Raw genomic sequence first — 12,033 nt, 5'->3', positions numbered from 1 at the left:
GAACTGCTGGCTTCTAGTTGAGAAACTATAAAATGAGTAGTGCGGAGGTCACGGCAGCTTTACCGGCGCGACAGACTGATGCAGTGCGGGGCTGTCCGGGTTTATAAAAGCTGCAGGATAAACACGGGAGACGATTGGTGGGCGTGTGTGACGTCTGTCAGAGGAAAGGAGGGGGTGATGGGATGGTGAAGTTGTGTGCATTTGTTTAAAGTTGTGCATGTTGGAGAGTGACTTCAATCCCGCAGGTGCTGTACCTACATGTCATCTCTCTACACGACAGTTTCAATTCTGCGCTACTTTATACATCTGCTCCACTACATTCATCTGAAGCGGTGTACAAACCACACGACCAACTTATAAAATGTGATACCGTGTCTATAGATTACCCCACAGTGTAAAGTAGGTAAATACCGCCTACAAAAAGTCATCAGTAATAGTAATCCAATCCCATGCGCACCCTGAGAGGGGCCGTTCTGCGTAACCGGTACTTTTACTTTGTTACTTGAAATACACTGGAGTGCAGGACTCGATAATACAGTATGTTTCTATTCTGGTATTAGTTGTTAGATCCGATTACCTATTCCATCAGTGATATATCTTAAATATTAAGGGATAAAAGAGCTGAATTCATACTAGACCAGAGCAACCTGTTGCCCATGAGCCTCAGCCTGCTCTTAATGGTTCGCAGCTTGGGCTGAAGTTAATTCCCTGAGTCCTGCTTCAACCTCTTAAATTTCCCCTTAAGATGTTCCGAAGTTAGATGAAACATAGGTTTGCACACTGTGTGACAGTAATATACACTGTGTACATTCTGTGTGCTCCTGTTCCAGCTAAGTAACTCATTTTTGCATTTTTGCATGGAGTTAAATCTTAAAACACACACACACAAAACTGCCCTATTTGTTGTAACCCCTAATGTTTCCTCAACAAAAGAAAGAATGAACATCTAGCCGCGCCCAGTCACGAGGCTGCCTCGGGACACATTATACAGTAGGATGCTTCATCACACCAAAAACTTCTAGACCGGTCGGACTGCAGCTCGCGTGTATGTGATTCACCGTTTTTGTGTATAACACTGTCCAGTGTTTACCTAATGCAGGACCGCTCGTGCTGTCAGTCGGCTACACGTACAGTACCTCTGGAAGTTATTTAATGCTCTCAATGAGAGACATTAGTCACTCCCTTTACCGTGAAAAGTAGAGTTTTATTCATTTCTGTTTCTGTTTCCCCTCAGTTTTACTGTGCAATGTTGTACAGTGGCCAGAAAAAGTAGGCGAACCTTTTGGAATCACCTGCATTTTACGAATAAATTGGTCTTAAAATATGTTCAGATCTTCATCGACGTTACAATTATGAACAAACACAATCTATTTTAACTAATAACACACAGGTCATTGTATTGTTCTTGTCCATACTAAACACATCATTCAAACCTTCACAGTGTAGGTTGGAAAAACTAAGTGAACCCCCCCCCGGCGAATGACATCAATGAAAGCAAACCTGGAGTCCAGTCAACGAAACAAGAATGGAGGTGAGGGTTAGAGCTACTTCAAACTATAAAAAACACTCAAACATTTTGCGTCGGCTATTCACAAGAAACATCTGCCGATGTGAACCAGGCCTGGCAAAAAATATCTCAGGAGACATAGAGTTGGAAAGGGTCAGAAGGTTAGTTTAGATTTTCATTAGTCCACCGTCTGACAAACTGTCTCTGAATGGAGACTGTTTGGTTCTGTGGCTACTCTCCCTAGTAGTTGGCATCAAGCTAAGATGACTCCAAAGACACAACACAGAGCAGTGAGGTAAAAAAAACAAAAACCCCACAGAGTAACAGCTAAGGGCTTAAAGGAATTACTGGAGCTGGTTAACATCTCTATTCATGAGTCAACCATACGCAAATCCTTGGAGCATGGAGTCCATGGCATGACACCACAGAGGACGCTGTCTCACTGCATGCCTGACGTTTGCCAAAGTGCACCTTGACACCCCACAATGCTACGGGACAATGTTTTGTGGACAAATGAATGTAAGGCTGAACTGTTTGGGAAGAACACACAGCACTAGGTATGACGTAAAAAGGGCACTGCATAGCAACATGAAAACATCATCCCGGCGATGAAGTCCCACGGACGGAGCATCACGATTTAGAGCTGCTTCGCTGCCTCTGAGCCTGGTCGAGGGGAAAATCAGCTCCCAAGTTTATCAAGGTCTCTTACAGGATAATGTCAGGCTGGCTGTCCGCCAGCTGAAGCTCAGTAGAAGTTGGGTGATGCGGCGGGACAATGACCCTAAACATGGAAGTGAATCTACGAAAGAATGAATTCAAACAAAGAAAATACACCTTTCAGAGTGGACCGATAACCCAACAGACAAACTGAGGAACGACCTCAAGTGAGCTGTTCACTCCAGACAAGAATAAGAGATCCTCCTGATCCACAGCTGCCACAAGCTCTTGTTGAGGTTATTGCTGCTAAAAGGACGTTCGGCCAGTTACTGACTCCAAGGCCTCACTCACTCTTTCCACCAGCACTTGGATTGTTTAGTGGGTGTGTTCAACAAGGGCAAAGAAATTGTTTGTAAATTACTAGCTTACTAGCAACACTGTGTTTGTCTGTACTTGCAACTTAGACGAAGATCTGATCACTTTTTATGACCAGTTAATGCAGAAAAGCAGGTAATTCCAAAGGGTTCACATACTTTTTCTTGCCTCTGTAAAAAATTAAAAGTATCCTACTGACGCCTTCTGCTGTTTCCGTGTCTGTCCACCTTCATAAACTCTGCACTGCTGCTGGCTGCACGTTCCCATTGACACCCAGTCGGTGACAACTGCTGTGTAGCAATTGATTTTTCCAGCACGAGAGACAATTCAGTACAGTGACTGAAGAGTTCAACTGGGTTTTGGGCCGTGTCTGTTACGAACACTCGTAGTAGGACCAGGGTTGCTGCACATTTTCTATGTCAAAATTACACATTTTTACATATTTAACAAGGATTTTTTTTAAAAAGAGATCATCAAAATAGTTCAATGTTGAGGAGGGCTGTTACATCACAGGTGGTACGATGCAAATGCTCTGTTTTAGAAAAATCTATCAATTGTTTCCAAACCCTCAACACTCAATGCTGAGTGTTTCTGTGACATCACATGATTATTATGTCATTGTTTGACATTCAAGGAAACACATCACATCAAACACGGTCTCTCCTGCTGGAAAAATCAATTGCTGCACAGCAGTTGTCACCGACTGGGTGTCAATGGGAACGTGCAGCCAGCAGCAGTGCAGAGTTTATGAAGGTGGACAGACACGGAAACAGCAGAAGGCGTCAGTAGGATACTTTTAGTTTTACAGAGTCAAGAAAAAGTATGTGAACCCTTTGGAATTGCTTTTCTGCATTAACTGGTCATAAAAAGTGATCAGATCTTCGTCTAAGTTGCAAGTACAGACAAACACAGTGTGCTTAAGCTAGTAATTTACAAACAATTTCTTTGCCCTTGTTGAACACACCCACTAAACAATCCAAGTGCTGGTGGAAAGAGTGAGTGAGGCCTTGGAGTCAGTAACTGGCCGAACGTCCTTTTAGCAGCAATAACCTCAACAAGAGCTTGTGGCAGCTGTGGATCAGGAGGATGTTTGGACCATTCGTCCTGACAGAACTGCTTCAGCTCAGCCATATTCTTATTCTTGTCTGGAGTGAACAGCTCACTTGAGGTCGTTCCTCAGTTTGTCTGTTGGGTTATCGGTCCACTCTGAAAGGTGTATTTTCTTTGTTTGAATTCATTCTTTCGTAGATTCACTTCCATGTTTAGGGTCATTGTCCCGCCGCATCACCCAACTTCTACTGAGCTTCAGCTGGGGGACAGCCAGCCTGACATTATCCTGTAAGAGACCTTGATAAACTTTTCACACACAAAACCAGAGGCACGGTTAAAGGTATCATGACACACATCAGTGCATGTTACCATGTCAAAATACTCCACTCTACTGCACTGTTTCCATCTTTTGTGCTGAAAATCATCAGTTTTATTACTTTCACCCACCTGATCGACAGATTTTAGCTACCTTGACTACTTATTCCAGGACGGATGTGGCTCGGGAATTAGACTGGCTCGTCCACTAATCACAAGGTTGGGTTATGATCTCCAGCTGTCCACATGTTGTAGTGTCCTTGAGGAAACCACTGAACCCCAAGTTGCTCCTGATTGTTTGGCCAGTGTCTTGGTCTCCCACTGCCATCGGTGTGAGTGTGAATGAGTGAATGAGAGTCTTTGGATAAAAGCGTCATATAAAAGCAGCCTTTTACCATTTAGTCTACTTCCTTTGTGGGAATTTGTGAGGGCACTATACAGTCCATATATTCCACACTCAGAACTTGGACACTCAATAAAATAGCAGACAGTAGTGCACTAGATAGTAGCCGAAATAGTGAGCGATTTCAGACGCAGCCTTACTACCTTCAAGTTACTGACATTTTCTGACATTTTTTTTTTATGACATTATTAACATTTTGATGTGATGTGAGGAATTCCTTTTGATAAGCCCACAGCCATGCTGCATCAGATAAATTCCAATGCAAACGTTTAATGATAAAGCCAATCTTCCGGTCATATACCTTCATTAGAGCAAATGTGTGTCAAAAGGAAATCCCAGACCTTATAATAACATAAAAGAGAGCATACCTGTGCAGTTCATAATTGTAGTTCAAAAGGTCCAAAGGCCTGGAAACTCCACAAATACAACAACTGTGGATAAATCGATAAAGAAAGCAACCAGGACTCAAAATTACAGATATATGAACATATATATATTAATAAGATGGAAGGAAATATTGCACAAATGCTGGGAAGAAAATCCATAAGGTGCAGTACCTACAACCCTCAATCAATTCTCAGGTCAAAACCTGCATTTTCACATCGATTCCACCCACAAATCCACATTACAACTTATGAAACTATGATTATTATTCTACCTGAAGAAAAATAAATTAAATTGGATTTCTGCAGTAAAATGGAGAGAAACGAGTTTCTTTAGTTTCAAAAACGAGGACACAGGGCTTTAAAGCATGTTTCATACTGGTCTGTCAAACACCTGGTAAAGGTTTGATGTAGGGAGCAGCTCTGCCTCTGGAGGTCCCTTTGAGGCTTGTACAACCTCAGTCTAATTTGGTAAATCTCCTGTCAGATGATTCGAATCCTCAGGGCAGCTCAGCTGCTCCCGCTGCATCTCATCAGTCTGAGGGAAGATGTGATGCAGAGAGGATTTTCATTCATCTTTCTGTCTCTTTGTTTGTGTGCATCGCTGTTGCCACCCTCATCGCCATAGAGATGTGCTCGAGAGGCTCCAAGAGAGATGATGTCAGGACTCACCGACAGAATAAATAAGAGGATGTGTGTATGTGCACTCTACAGTAGTTTGTCAATGTGCTCAGTATTCTTTTAAAGGGGTTCCAGGGGCCTTTGAGGAGATTCAAATGGTTTCTGAAGGGTGCCAGTGGTCACTGAGGAAGGCACAAGGGTCTCTGAAGGCCCTGTAGGGATCCAGTAGAGTTCTGATAAGGCTTTTACAGTGATCTAGTGGTCTTTGAAGAGGTCCAGGGGTACTTGAAGGTGTACCAAGGTTCCTTTACAGGGCTCCAGGGTTCTGTGATGGAGTTACAGTGATATTTTCAGGGATTCTACTGCTCAGTAAAGGTTTTCCAGAAGTCTTTGAAGAAGTTCAAGAGGTCCTTCAGGGAACTCTATGGATCCTTGAAGGAACTGCAATGATGATTAAAGGCGGTTTTCCAGTGGTGGGTTCCTTGAATAGCATCTATGGATCTTTTAATAGTTTTCAGTGGTCCCTGAAAGGGTCCCCTGATCTTTCTTGGGGTTCCAGTTGTCAGTGGCGTTCCAATGATCATTTAAGGAGTTCTGGTTTGCTATTGGCCAATGAAATAATTAAAGAGGTCTTCGAAGAGTTTGATGGAGCCTTGAAGAGGTTTCAGTGGTGCTTGAGAGATTTTAGTGGTCCTTCAATGTGTTCAAATGGTCTTGAAGGAGTTCCAAAGAGCCTTGAATGAATTCCAGTTCCCCCCTGAGTGTTTGACTGGTCCTTAAAGGAGTTCCATGGTATCACTGAAGATGTTCTACTGGCCTTTGAAGGGCTTTGATTGGCTTTTGAAGGAGTTCAAGGGGTCTTGAAAGATTCCTGTGGATCCCTGAAAGAGTTTCTCTGGCCCTTGAAGGGGTTCCCCAACAACATAAGGAACTTTTTAAGAGGCGCAGGCCTTGCCAAGTGTGTATGTGGTCTAATGTTTTTAAAAATGATGTAGCACTGTTATATAATAATAAATTCACTGGGGGAATAATGTGATCTTTTCGTCACGCACTGATTAATGGAGGTTTAATTTCCTGTCACTGTGGTGTAACAGCAAAGAACACTTATTGGAAAAACTTTGGCTGCTCGCAACAAAACTGTTCCATTCGGTTTAATTAAATTACATGCATTTCTGAACAATAAAGCACTCTGCATTTGTAATAACTTTGTATTGAGAACCTACAGGGAGGTGAGTAATGTAACAAAACCCAAAGTGACTTTTTACCCAGTTTTCCATGTCATTATTTGTTATTTAACAACATTTACAATGAATGTTGTTTCCTTGTTGTTATTATATTACTTTTATCATCCACAATAATGCCTTAGTTTTACTGAGCGAATTAGAGGTTTCCGGTTCTTTTCTGTGCTGCGATGTTTGTAAAAACTGATCTTAAAAGATGAGATTGAAAGTTTATTCTTGACCTTGAAAACAGTAGTTTTCCTCACCACAAGGTCCATTTAATACTTGTTCTGTGGCTTATATCGCACAATTCACATCACACAGGCTTCCTCAGGTGAAGCTCCACTGTCACGGAATTGAGAATTTTCATTTTTTTTCTGACGAATTTAAGGACTTCACGACCACGATGCCTTAAAATTTGAGACTGAAAGTTTATTCTTGACCTTGGAAACATGATTTGAAAATGTATATTGTGAGTCATGCACGTGAAATAATTCAGAATTAACTTCAAACAGGTGTGAAATGGACAAAAAGCTCCAGCGGTAGCGGATATGTCCTCCGCCTGGCGCTCCCTCATCATTCCTGTTTATACAGTGAAGAGCATTCAAACACTCTGCTCCGCTTTTCCTGGAAACCCAGAGAGCGAGCGAGAGAGAGAATATGTATGTGTTTGTGAAATATCAATCGAATTCCACCGAAGTCGAGCCAGTCAGCAATAATGTTTTGATTTATGCATGTGCGTGTCCAAGTCGGAGAGAGTGAAAAAGACCAAAGAGAGAATAACCGAGTCAGAGTTGGTGTATGTTCATGTGCAGCTGTCAGGCCCCTACAGGGAGTGCCTGTGTATATGTCTGAGTGTGTTTGTACACGTGTGTTTGTGTCTTAGATAACTCCGGCCTCCTCCCACGCATCTTAACAGTACAGTGAAGTATTCGCGTCAGGGCGGATCTGCAACATTCGGTTTTCCTGCTGCATCACGTCGGTGGTTTCAGATACCGGCCGCAAGCGAGCGATCGCAAAAACATCCGATCTTTGATGCTGAATTTGGTCTAAATCAAGACAAATAATGATGAATCTGACGTTTCCAGATCAGACAGGGAAATCGGGACTAGGTCTGTTGGGGTTCGGGTCTGTGTGGTACAGATTCTTCAGGTGCCTAGAAAATGTCTGCTGAGGTGCAGGTACATCAATGTTCAAGTGTGAAGATTAAAACTCCATAACTGGGGTTAACATTTTGTAGTGCGCTCATGTTGCAGCACTTAAAAGCAAAGAGAGCAGCTTTCAGTTCGATGCGGAGGGTGTTTGACCGAATTTACTGCAGCGTGGCTCAACAGCGGGACTTTACGTTTTGCTCTTACGTTCTCACTGGCAGCATCACAGCTCGTCCTTAAATCCTCAAAGGCAGCACCGGTTGGATTCTGTCTCTCTTTCTTAAGGAACAGAGTCCTTTCCTCGGAACTCTATCAGGAGGGGCGCATCTAAAATACGAAGCCAGGTCCTCCCTCTCTCCCGTTAGGTTCTGAGCAGCGGGGGCTTCATTAGATGGATTGGAGGCGGCTGGGTCCAGTGCTGATAAGGCTTCATAACTTAAGTTCCCTGCTGAGCTGAAATCACAGGGCGGAGACGGCAGGTTGTGAGACTGGGGGAAAAGCTGCTCTCTTCTTTCAGCAGGAGTGCGAGTGTCTATTCCTTTAACCCTGACCGATAACGGCTTGTAACAACAACTTGGTGTGACTACAAGTATTACATTTAGCAGTAGCTTCCGTGTTTCTGACTGACCCACTGGTATTAAAAAGCCCACAGCTGAGCTCACTTTACTCTAAGCTGTTGCACCTTATAGTCCAAAAGCTTAACTATAAGTGTGTGTTTCAGATCTGGTATGATATCGTGCTTTTTTTAGTTACTCTTTCTGATAGTACCTTTGTGTATCAGCACACCTTGACATGTCATTACCACTTACTTATAGAATATTCAGAAATGATTGAAATGGATGCAACAAAAATAAAAGTCATTGAGTTTATGTAGTGGACAGAACGAGCTCTGCAGACTTCTGCAGGACTCCAGCTGAACGACAACAGATGGGGTGCGTCCTGTGAAAGTGTCCATAGTCGGCTAAACGCTAAACAGATTCATGTAAACTCGTGGTGGCGGAAGTGTGTTTTCTACACATCCGACCCCGTTGAGTCAGTGTCTTTCGTTGACAATCTTGTATCCAAACTTAATCTGGGGGAGCTCCAGAGCTTCTCTTGAAGAAAAACAGGCGAGCCACATGGCCTGGACGACCAGAACCAAGGCTGCTCGGTCCGAAGGAGCGATTAAAGATGCTGTACGAGGTTTTGGTTGGAGGCGGTCTTTGGCTGAGCCGAGGGGCCAACCTGAAGTGAACCTCAGTCACGTTAACCTTTGAACACATTTGGCCTCAAAACAAATCTATACACGATTTCGGAAAGTGACTCCCGCTCTTAAAAAGTTGAAATTGTGAAATTGTTACGGAACATGAAAGAGTGACAGGCAACTTTAGAGCTCTAGTCAGGAGAGTGGGAAAAAAAACTTTCAGTTTTAAAGCGTTTGTTGATACGGTTCTTAAAGTGGAAAAGTAGGATGTTTCCTAGTTGAATTCAGTCGGAAGATTGTCTTTACACTTCTCTTGATTTCACCTCACTCCAATTATTTCACACTCCGGATATTCTGTATTTCAAAAACAAAATAAAAGGTGGAGTTGGAGTTGATTTTCCAAATGCTGTGAATCCATTTGGCGATTAATCCCTCTGTGTCTCTGAGAATCCGTCTGTACACAACACAGACTTGAATGCAGATCAAGAAAAATGCAGATTCCATGTTTGCTGGACATACAAGCGATGATTAGGTTCATCCGGGAACATTTTCAAAATGGAAGAAATACCTCAGATGTATATGTTAGAGGCCGAATTCTTTCTGGACGAGTGATAAACTTCACTGCAACATGGCAGCTTTAAAAAGGAGCTCGCAATCTTTACTTCTGGAGAACGTTTACCGCTGATGTATGCTTTCAATCACTGTAACGTTTTCCGATATCAAACTCCACCGCGGCTGCTGTAAACATCTGGACGAGACGTCATTGTCTGTACGTTTGCCGACTTACCCCTCGGGAATAAATAATTGAGAGTCTTTTCGGGGAGTTTCCCTTTGTGGTCTCGGCAGGCCACATAAACCGAACCTGATTTGGAAATATTTAGTGGATATTCTTACAGATGTGACTGTAACAGCTGGAGAAGAACAGATGTTACATAATGAAGTGAAAGCAGTGTTTAGACATATGCATCCTGGTTACATACACATTTGCATCTTAATTCAGTTTTGGTACTTTTACATAAATACCTCCCATATTCATCACAGTTACACACATGTGCAGACATAAATAACATCTGTATTGCCCGTTTTGTTTGACACTCACTCTCTTTCACTGATATTGTATTTCTTCTTATTGTTTGGGTTTTGGTTTTCTATTGTTCTTTTATACCTTTTTTTTTTTTTTTTTGTTTTTGTATATTTTATTTTTAAGGCTGATGGTTAATTTTTGTCTGCTCTGCCTTTTTAATGGACTAGCAACCATGTTGTGGAGGCTACAGTATCATTAGTACCAAAGTAAAAGGCTCTTTGTTACGAATCAATGAAACTTGTGAACACCTGGCAAGGATTCAAAGTCACGCTGTCACGTGTCTCCAAAATGATTACAATAAAATGCTGAGTTAGGTTCATGTGAGGAGTCGTCATTTACCTGTTGTCATCACTTACGGATTTTTTGAGGCTGATGTGCCTTCTTCACAGCAGCTTTCGAGTTGTGTAGCACAGATGTTACTGATAACATGAATGATAGCTCTGTCTCTATAGGAAGCTGCGATAAATCAAACTGGTCTGCTCAGTGTTTCTGTCCAACAGAAACATGCACCGAGGGCTCTGCATCAACTCGGATACATTTTTTCTATCACATTCCGCCTCAAGGATGTTCATCACGCGCAACTTCCTTAAAGTGTGGGACGTGACTGCAGCCTGTTCTGGTGCAGTGGGACTGATGCACTGCAGCCATCGTCCAAAAATCATGACCTGAGGGTCAATACTCGCCTCAGAGGAGTTCACTTGGAGAGCCTCCACCCTATGAGACAACAGCATGAAGAATGGAGACTTCCTCCAGCCACAAGTCAGGACAAAGAGCCTGAAAGGAGGGAAATATGTGAGGAGACTCACACATTTGGAAACGATGACACCTGGTGGACATACACTCACAGGGGCCATTTTTGGCTGGACGGCAACGGTGAGGCCTGCTCCTGAAATGCGAATGTCTGTGACTGACTGGCTGAGTGATGAAGTTACACCATTGGTCGGTCAGCGAGAGTTGGACTTTCCCCATTGGCTGTCGCTCTTTAAAAATGAATTGGTGCGAACAGTTTCTATTACGTCACCGAAGGGGCGTTTACTTTTCAGGTGCTGTGACTTTTTTTTTTCCAACAAAAAAACAAACAAACATAAAACGCTACTTTCCAAGCGAGAGAGTTGCCTGCGTTGACCCACGAGCGCGAGGTCGAGCTTCCCCTCCGCAGACACACCTCTTTCTGGTCCCACTCAACTGACCGCCTGGCAGCTACATACATGTGAATGAGCTTCCAACTTTCTCTCTGAACGATCATTTTACAGGTAAATATACCTGAAATCACAGCGCAGCTGTCGTCTTTAACTGGTGTGTCTGGTGATTCTGTCGGACGATGAAACCAGGATTTTAGCAGCAGCTTGAAAATGTCTCGGAAGCGACTGCTGTATCACATGTCGTCCTAACGGGCCGCGTTTCAGTCACCGTTTCATACCTGTTCCATCGTCTGACAACAGAAGCAGAAAAATATGTCAATGAGAGCAGTTTCACTGGGAACTCAGCCGCATTAAAATACTGTATATGTGAGCCCAGAGTAGGAGAGAAGCAAATATGTAAAGGTCGGTTCAGCCACATACTAGGTTTTGACCTGGTCTTGTTACTCATGATGAGTACTGTGACTACCGATACTTGAAGTACTATTTATCAATAATACTTATATACTTTTACTGAAGAGATCTCTTAGGTGCAGAACTTGTAGTGTTTTTCTACTGCAACATTGCTACTTTTACTTAATTAAAGATCTGAATGCTTCCTCCACCACCGTGCTGCCAGAAGCAAATGAAAGGTATCCCCAGCGAATGCATGATTTCCTCTTGTTTGAGTTACGTTTGTTAAAGACCAGTGTCCAGATGTTTTAAGAAATTAGTGAGTCTCTCTGAAAAATATGAAACTATGTTTGTGAACCATTTTTTAAAACTTTACCTCTTCAGTAAGAAGTAAGGCTTGTGGCTGAGGGCCATAGACAAGATAGTGAAGTCAGGCAGTATTGAGAGGTAGACTAACACATTGTTGGTCTTTATCTTTTCTTGGGATTTGTTGAAAAACACAGAAAATCGACCAGACTTTTCCTTTAACTGCTTCACGTTACTTTCCTCCGC

The 12,033-nt window shown here is 42.8% G+C and overlaps 1 protein-coding gene across 1 annotated transcript in view; it reads right to left on the bottom strand.

Annotated features, from left to right (window-relative positions):
* The window catches only part of LOC120794675 (serine protease HTRA1B-like), a 24,277-nt gene extending 24,190 nt beyond the window's left edge, over positions 1–87 (bottom strand). The window contains exon 1 of the mRNA XM_040135928.1: positions 1–87. This exon is cut by the window's left edge and continues 520 nt beyond it. The gene's annotated coding sequence lies outside the window, so the exon portion shown is untranslated.
* Between the last annotated feature and the right edge of the window lie 11,946 nt (positions 88–12,033).

This window comes from Xiphias gladius, chromosome 9 (assembly GCF_016859285.1).
Source record: "Xiphias gladius isolate SHS-SW01 ecotype Sanya breed wild chromosome 9, ASM1685928v1, whole genome shotgun sequence".
NCBI lineage: Eukaryota > Metazoa > Chordata > Actinopteri > Istiophoriformes > Xiphiidae > Xiphias > Xiphias gladius.
This window is presented reverse-complemented; position numbering and strand designations above follow the sequence as displayed.